Genomic DNA, 9,569 nt, shown 5'->3' with positions numbered 1-9,569 from the left:
ACAAATGGCTTTGCATGTTTTAATGTGTATTGAGGTTTTGGAGTCAGGCTGTTGCTCCAGTAACAAGTATGTAAATTACATCAATGGGTAATAAAGTTAAATTTGATTATCTTTGTGTCGTTTCTTTTCTATACATTCAGTATTCAAAACAGGTCCAATGATTGTTCAGATTTGCACCAGACTGTTTCTGATGCCCTCGTAAGAAAACACGCTTTATTGTACCTGCTGTTGTCTGTTGAGAAAAGATTGTTAATGTGTTTCTGTTAGTACTGCAGTATATTCTACCATTGAATGTTTTATAGTTATTAACGAAATTATTGAAAATGAACAACTGAGTTTAAGTCTCTCCTTTCCAATCACTGTGTCTCCAACAAGCAGAAACTCAGAGGAAATCATGGGGCAGTTACAAAATAATAATAAAAAAAATATTACGAAGTGTGGTACTTTAAACCAACAACCTAATACAAGGTAAGATGTCAAGCTATATTTTCTTAATTCAAATGTATTTAGTATATTATACATACTGTACCATTCTTTTAAAAAACAGTTTTAAATAATAATGTGCTAGATTCTATTGCATTCAAGTTGTGCAAAATCACCAATTCCAATTCTAACACATATAAAAACAGCTTACGATGACCACAATACTGCTTGCAAGCCCTTAAATAAAATGCCTGAGTTGTTTATTTCTGGTTTGTTAAAATCTAGCCCATTGCCTATTACAAAAAAACAAAAAACAAAGACATTGTGCAGCCACAGAGTTACAATTCCTCTCTCCCAAAGCATTGTGGTCTTGTTGGCATGTATTCCTGCCTTGTTTAAGTTCGCCCCCTCAGGGAATGTGCTTTCATGCTGTTTAGAAGTACCTGGCACCATTTGAAGCGGAATTGAAACTAGAGAGCAGGTAGGACACAGCGCTTTGTAGTACAGCACACAGGTTGGTCTGATTGTAGAGGTTTAGAAATGCTAACGCCCGGTAGATATGTGAATGCCAGGAGCTCAGGGATGGAAAGTTTTAATATAGCTTATACAGAGATTGCTCTTTCTAGTGAGCATTGCATGAATACTGGATCAAGACTAACGCTCTCACTTGGTCAATACATGCTCAGGGCTGAAGTTTCACAGTAGCTGGATCTGAGCCAAGCTACTCGTGAAATGATGTGGTTGATGCAGCAAGAACACTAAGATTACAGGTTGTAGTGGAGTTTTAAATAGTATCCTACTATCCACCCACTACTATAGTCTGTCATAAATGCTGTGTTGCTCATCATGACTGAAACTGGTACATGAAGCAATTTTATGTTGTAGAAAACATGTTGGGCATTTGTATTACAAATTAATCAGTCAGACGAGGGTGACAAATGTGCATACTACATATTGCAGATGTTCCTATTTTTTGGGGGGTCTTGCACCAAAGGCAATCTGCTTAGGAGGACTATAACATTAAGACCAGTAAGTAATCCTGTAGTCCAATAACATAACCGTGTTGTTGTGATGGAAAATACCACAACTCGTTAATAACAGCTTGGTAAAGCTGGCTGAAATACAAACATTTCCAAAAGAGAACCTGTTACATCGAGCCCTCTGAATGGTCTACTGAAGACACAGCAAAAGGAACCGGAGTTTCACAACTTCTCTAGCTATCTCTCTATTGGAGGAAGCGTTGACAGTACACAGGGTCATCATCTGACCCACTGCCAATCAGCAATGTCTATCAGAATGTACACAGTGACTGATGAATTTCATTGGGGCTTTACTGTATAGGTATCAATAGGGTTCTTTTTAATGGGCTTTAATCCCTTGCCCCAGATCATATTGGAGTTAATTCATTTTAATAAAAGTTACATGATGCATCCAGATTTTCGGAGGGTTTGTTTAAGAAAATTGGTCTTATCAGAGAAGATTTTTAATAGAGGTTTGATACAAGAGACTACAGATGTTGGCCTTAATACTGAATACAGGGGGTGGCCTTAATATTGATGGTGACTTTACAGGTGTGTCAATGGGATCAAATTGAAACTACAAGAAAGTGGTCTTCTAACTGAGGTGGCTTAAATGTGAGGTTTTACTCTATATTGTAAATGATATATTTTCTTTATAAATTGACTCATACATGATCCTCTTGTGTGCTACAGTTTGGGTGACCAGATTTCTCTTCGTAATTCGTGGCCACATTTAACTACATGTTACAGCTGTATGTATTGCAATTTTTACCCTTATTCTATCATTTTGCATACTTTTCATTTTGTATAGTAGCCTATATGAACAATATTATTCAGGAACTGTATATATTCATTTTTAAGTGGTATCTGGTGCAGTAAGATAGCATTTAAACTGTTGGATACAGTGTGTCAAAGGCTTAGTCACAAGTGAAATGAATGTGTAGTTGTAAGCTTCACCAAACCGCAGCTTGATTCATCACAGGGCTGAATAGCAGGTGGGGTCTTGCAGGAAAGGAACCATGCACTTGCTTGACAAAAGCTTGTGCTCAAATTGCTGTCACCCAGATTCAGGTACAGTATGCCTATGCTATTGTTCCTCACCTCTAAGATGAAACGCACACAAAAACCATCAAACAAATAAATAGACAAAAGCAAGTTGTTTTAGCAGTAGCCTGTTCCCTGAAGGCAACTCGGATCACAGCGCAACGTTTTGTTATTTAGTAGAAGAGTATCCAGGGAATTTAAATAATGTCTCCCTTGTATAATTTTCACTGTGCTTACCATCATCCATAATAGCAGAGAATGAATTAAACCTGATGGGAGATTTACTGAATTACAGAGTAGGATAGATCTTTTTTTTCAATTTAGTGCTGCAGAAAACAAAAGAAAACATTTTCACTGTCCATGGTTACTGCAAAAACAAATCAAACAGTATGACCTGCAACAGTGCACAAAGTACACGCAGAGAAACTGATTCACACCCACAGGCTCGTATACCTGGCTTACAGTATATAGCATTTGCAATTTCAAGCCATAGAAAATCTGGGGAAAGAGAGGAATCGCACACAGCCGTATGGAAGGTTTATGAGGGAGAGGGAAGCTGCTTGAAATAAGAAATAAAGGGTTGCCAGGCTGTAAAACATTTCCCTGTGGAAATATTTGATTTTCTCCAGTTTCATTTAGGTCAGGACATCCCTGGTCCACTGTGTATATTTTGCAATATCAGTTTTATTTTAAAAAGTGTTACATCAACAGGTTCTAGCCCAAATCCCCCCCCCCACCCCCCCCCCATTCAAATATATATATATATTGAAATAATGCTTCATTCCTCCTGAAAAGTGATGAAATTAAAAGCTATTTTATCATGTATACACTGTGAAAAGAGATGAATTATTGCTTATTCTACAAAGATATTCTAAAATGGCCTGGACACATTTGTTGGTACCCCTTAGAAAAGATAATAAATAATTGGATTATAGTGATATTTCAAACTAATTAGTTTCTTTAATTAGTATCACACATGTCTCCAATCTTGTAATCAGTCATTCAGCCTATTTAAATGGAGAAAAGTAGTCACTGTGCTGTTTGGTATCATTGTGTGCACCACACTGAACATGGACCAGAGAAAGCAAAGGAGAGAGTTGTCTGAGGAGATCAGAAAGAAAATAATAGACAAGCATGGTAAAGGTAAAGGCTACAAGACCATCTCCAAGCAGCTTGATATTCCTGTGACAACAGTTGCAAATATTATTAAGAAGTTTAAAGTCCATGGAACTGTAGCCAACCTCCCTGGGCGCGACCGCAAGAGGAAAATCGACCCCAGATTGAACAGAAGGATAGTGCAAATGGTAGAAAAAGAACCAAGGATAACTGCCAAAGAGATACAAGCTGAACTCCAAGGTAAAGGTACGTCAGTTTCTGATCACACCATCCGTCGCTTTTTGAGCGAAAGTGGGCTCCATGGAAGAAGACCCAGGAGGACTCCACTTTTGAAAGAAAAACATAAAAAAGCCAGACTGGAATTTGCTAAAATGCATATTGACAAGCCACAATCCTTCTGTGAGAATGTCCTTTGGACAGATGAGTCAAAACTGGAGCTTTTTGGCAAGTCACATCAGCTCTATGTTCACAGACGAAAAAATGAAGCTTTCAAAGAAAAGAACACCATACCTACAGTGAAACATGGAGGAGGCTCGGTTATGTTTTGGGGCTGCTTTGCTGCGCCTGGCACAAGGTGCCTTGAATCTGTGCAGGGCACAATGAAATCTCAAGACTATCAAGGCATTCTGGAGTGAAACGTACTGCCCAGTGTCAGAAAGCTCTGTCTCAGTCGCAGGTCATGGGTCCTCCAACAGGATAATGACCCAAAACACACAGCTAAAAGCACCCAAGAATGGATAAGAACAAAACATTGGACTATTCTGAAGTGGCCTTCTATGAGTCCTGATCTGAATCCTATCGAACATCTATGGAAAGAGCTGAAACTTGCAGTCTGGAGAAGGCACCCATCAAACCTGAGACAGCTGGAGCAGTTTGCTCAGGAAAAGTGGGCCAAACTACCTGTTAACAGGTGCAGAAGTCTCATTGAGAGCTACAGAAAACGCTTGATTGCAGTGATTGCCTCTAAAGGTTGTGCAACAAAATATTAGGTTAGCGGTCCCATCATTTTTGTCCATGCCATTTTCATTTGTTTTATTATTTACAATATTATGTTGAATAAACAATCAAAAGCAAAGTCTGATTTCTATTAAATATGGAATAAACAATGGTGGATGCAAATTACTTTTGTCAGTTTCAAGTTATTTCAGAGTAAATTGTGCATACTTTGTTTTTTGTGGAGGGGTACCAACAAATTTGAGCACGTCTGTGTATATATATATATATATATATATATATATATATATATATATATATATATATACATATATATATATATATATTTTTTTAAAGGTGCTATAACAACAAATTAGGGTTTTAATTGATTAATCATTAATCGATTAATCACACCTGTGTGCTTAAAAAAATATAATAACTGATCGATTAATCTTGTCTACCTGAGTTCGGTGCGCGCAGAAATAAACCTTGAAACAATGGCAGTGGGCACTTCTAAAGACCTTGGCTGCTGCTGTCGGCTCCCCTTTCTGTTCCAGCCGTCCTGACAGGCAGGTACAGGAGTTGGACTGGGGGTGGGCGAGTGATCAGGAGTTGGATTTAGCGTCAGGAATTTCATATCATTACACATGGCGTGCAATAATGTTTTTCCTTTTAAAGAACTAGAGAGACTCACCTTGTCCTCACTTGAAGCGCTGAATTCCTGAGCCATTTAAAGATGCAGTTATTATCCACCATTTAAGTTAGCGTGCCTACAGTATGCATAACAGTACCAAAGTGATTCATCCAAAACTTCAAAACACTCAGTCAAAACAAAGTTTATAAGAAACGAAATCAAGCAGATAAATGTTCAGCTAGTGTCTGAAGCTGCTGTAGACTCTACACTTCATCAGTGTACTGAAGAAGACACTAGCTGAAATATAGGCCTACTTGACTTAGTTTCTTATATTTTACTGGGTCACGTCTCAATTGAATACTGCTAATGAAAAGGTCAAAAAAATACCCAACATTATACATGCAGGCTACAGCATAACCAGCAAAGGTACCACCATGGTTTGGTACAAATATTGCCCAGCGGTTTTGATAAGGCAACAAACTAGTACTTATCTTCTATGATATCTGTACCATGGTAATGCAGTTAATTACCAGTGTCCCTGGCTCCATTCACTATCACTGTTGAGAATCAGACTATAGTTTTGTTTAACTTGTGTTACATTAAATAATAGATAATCCTAATTGTATCCTTGTTTTAATTTTAGAACCATTAGAACACAAGTTATTTTGTAATACAGTTTTCTGTATGTGACCTTTGTGCAGACATAATACTTAAATGAAAATGATTTATTGAAAATATCTTAGGCAGTCAGGGAAATGGCAGGTGTTACAATCTAATGCTTTAAGGTATTTTTTAATTTTTTTTATTTTTCTACCTGAAGGCACTTTTTTTAAACCTTTTTTTTTTTTTTACCTTTTTTTTCGCAAAATATATTCAGCCTCCCTCCGGGCGAGGTAAGTTTCCACATGTCAGCGATTCTTGTTCAGAAACAAGTTACATTGCAATAGACAAGTTCATTTCTGCATATATACCCCGATGATAGTTCCATTACAGGTGAAAACTTCCATAGTAAACATTTTATTTTTGTCTGTCAAGAAAATCCCCATCTTATTGACCCTTGTACTTTATTTGTGTGGATGGTTACACCCTACTGCTCATACTGTGCCATTTGTCCTGCTTGTCCTGCTATGACTGTCTCTCACATCCCTGTTCTGTCCTCCCGTCCTCGTCCTCTGCCCTCCCTCCGCTGCTGCTCCTCCAACCCCTCTAACCTCATTTCTCTGCCTCTCCCCCCCTCCCGCACACTCTCTGGTGCACTCTGGAACTGTCACTCTTCTGCTAACAAAGCTGATTTCATATCTGCCTTTGCCTCCCACCTCTCACTCGATTTCCTTGCTCTCACTGAAACCTGGCTGTCCCCTGATAACACTGTTACTCCTGCTGCCCTGTCCTCTCTCTACGTCCTGTCCCATACCCCGCGTCTCACTGGACATGGAGGTGGGACGGGTCTTCTCCTCTCTCCCTCCTTACTCTTTTCTGTCCCCTCCGATCTCACCTCACTCTCTGTCAATACCTTTGAATTTCATGCAGTCCAACTAACCTCTCCCTGTCAACTCCTGCTCATTGTTCTGTACCACCCCCCTGGGCCTCTCACTCACTTTCTGGATGAACTCGACTATCTACTCTCCTCCCTCCCCTCTCTGTCTACCCCGACTGTCCTGTTGGGTGACTTCAACATCCAACTCTCCAACCCCAGCCACTCTGCTGGATTCCTCCCTCTCCTTCACTCCTTCGACTTCTGTCTCTCTCCGTCCCCTCCTACCCACAAAGCTGGCCGTCAAATGGACCTCACCTTCTCCAGGGCCTGCTGCCCCTCCACCCTCTCTGTCACCCCCCTGGACCTCTCTGATCACTATTTCATCTCTTTTTCTCTGTCTCTCCCCCCTCTCCCTGCTCCTCCTACCCCCACTGTCACCTCTCGCCGTAACCTCCGCTCTCTCTCCCCCTCTGTCCTTGCCTCCACTGCTCTCTCTCACCTCCCTCCTATCGACTCCTTTTCACAACTCTCTGTAGACTCTGCTACCTCCACCCTCTTCTCCTCACTCACCTCCTCCCTCGACTCCCTCTGTCCCCTCACCTCCCGACCTGCTCGCCCCTCCCCTCCCCATCCCTGGCTCTCCTCTGCGCTCCGCTCGGCAAGAATCACACTGCGATCTGCTGAAAAGAAATGGAAGAGAACCAAACTCCCTGCTGCCCTAGACCTTTACCGCACTCTCCTCTCCTCCTTCTCCTCTACTCTCTCCTCTGCTAAATGTGCTTATTTCCAATCTGTAATCCAAGCCTCCACTAACAACCCACGTAAACTATTCTCTACCTTCTCCTCCCTCCTAAACCCTCCCCCCCTCCTCCTCCCTCCTCTATCTCCCCTGATGACTTTGCCTCCTTCTTCTCTTCTAAAATCTCAGATATCCGCAAACTCTTTAACACCTCTCCCTCCCCCGCACCCCCTCCTGCTCCAACCCCTACACCCACTACATCCCCTACTAACTCGCCCTCCTTCTCCACCTTCTTGCCCCTCTCAGACTCTGACCTCTCCTCCCTGCTCCAGGGTCACAAACCAACCACGTGTGCCTTGGACCCCCTCCCCACTCACCTCTTTCAAGCTGCTGCTCCTGCTCTACTCCCCTTCATCTCCTCCCTCCTCAACACCTCTCTACTTTCTGGTATCTTTCCCTCTGCCTTCAAAAAAGCCTCTATCACTCCCCTCCTCAAAAAACCTACCCTCGACCCCACCTCCCTCCCGAGCTACCGTCCTGTCTCCCTCCTACCCTTCCTCTCCAAAACCCTCGAGCGGACTGTACACCGCCAGCTCTCTGCTTGACCCTCTCCAATCTGGCTTCCGCTCTGCCCACTCCACTGAAACCGCCCTCCTGTCTGTCACCAACTCACTTAAGTGTGCCCGAGCTGCCTCTCTCTCCTCTGTCCTAATTCTCCTCGACCTCTCTGCTGCCTTTGACACTGTTGATCACTCTATTCTACTATCATCTCTTGCTGACCTGGGGATCTCTGGCACTGCTCTGGCCTGGTTCTCCTCCTACTTCTGCAACCGCACTTACCAGGTAACCTGGCGTGGAGCAACCTCCACACCTCACCCTCTCTTAACTGGAGTCCCCCAAGGGTCAGTCTTGGGTCCTCTCCTGTTCTCTCTCTACACCCGCTCCCTGGGCCCCCTCATCACATCCTATGGTTTCTCATACCATTTCTATGCTGATGATGCTCAGATTTTCCTCTCCTTCCCCACCTCTGACTCCACCATCTCCTCCCGTATCTCTACCTGTCTGTCTGCTATTTCCTCCTGGATGCACTCGCATCACCTCAAACTCAACCTCTCTAAATCTGACCTCCTTTTCTTCCCCTCCTCCTCCCCCTCCTCTGATCTCTCTATCTCTGTTCCTCTGGAATCTACCACACTCTCTCCCTCTTCCTCAGCCAGTCACCCTGGACCCCTGCCTCTCTTATTCCCAGCACATCTCCACTCTGGCACGCACTTGCCGATTCTTCCTGAGCAACATCCGAAGAATCCGACCCTTCCTCACCAACTATGCTACCCAGCTCCTGGTCCAGGCCCTGGTACTCTCCCGTCCGCCACCCGTCCACTCCAGCTCATCCAGAACTCTGCTGCCCGCCTAGTGTTCTCTCTGCCTCGCTTCGCCCACGCTACTCCACTACTCCGCTCGCTCCACTGGCTCCCGATCACCGCTCGCATCCAGTTCAAGACTCTTGTACTAGCCTACAGATGCCTTGACCAGACTGCACCCAGCTACCTCAGACCCTCATCTCTCCCTACACCCCCACTCGACCTCTCCGCTCTGCCTGCACTAGAAGACTGGCTCTACCTCCGCTACGCTCCTCTGCCTCCAGAGCCCGCTCCTTCTCCACCCTTGTTCCACAGTGGTGGAACGACCTTCCAATAGATGTCAGGACTGCCCAGTCCCTGACCACATTCCGGCACCTCCTTAAGACTCACCTCTTCAAACAGCACCTGTAGAACTCCTCTGTTTGTATCCTGGGACACTATCACCCTTCATTTAAATGTGCTTTATTTTGCTCTTATCTTATCTGCCCCCTATTTTACTGCATTTAATCCTGTACTTCAGAATACTGTAATCTGCCAAGTGTTTAACCTGTAGTACTTTGTACTTAATCACATCCTGATGTAACTATCACTATTTAATCATATCCTGATGTAATTATCACTATTATCTGCTGTATTATTGAATTGTGTTTTGTCACACTTGTACTTTGCTTGAACAAAAGTTATTGTATTTCTTGCTCTTATTGTATTGTAACACTTGAAATGTATTTGCTTACGATTGTAAGTCGCCCTGGATAAGGGCGTCTGCTAAGAAATAAATAATAATAATAATAAGGCAGTTAATGGATAATAAACCCACCTCAGG

The sequence above is a fragment of the Acipenser ruthenus genome, chromosome 20, assembly GCF_902713425.1.
Source record: "Acipenser ruthenus chromosome 20, fAciRut3.2 maternal haplotype, whole genome shotgun sequence".
Taxonomy (NCBI): domain Eukaryota; kingdom Metazoa; phylum Chordata; class Actinopteri; order Acipenseriformes; family Acipenseridae; genus Acipenser; species Acipenser ruthenus.
Note: the sequence above shows the minus strand (reverse complement) of the source record.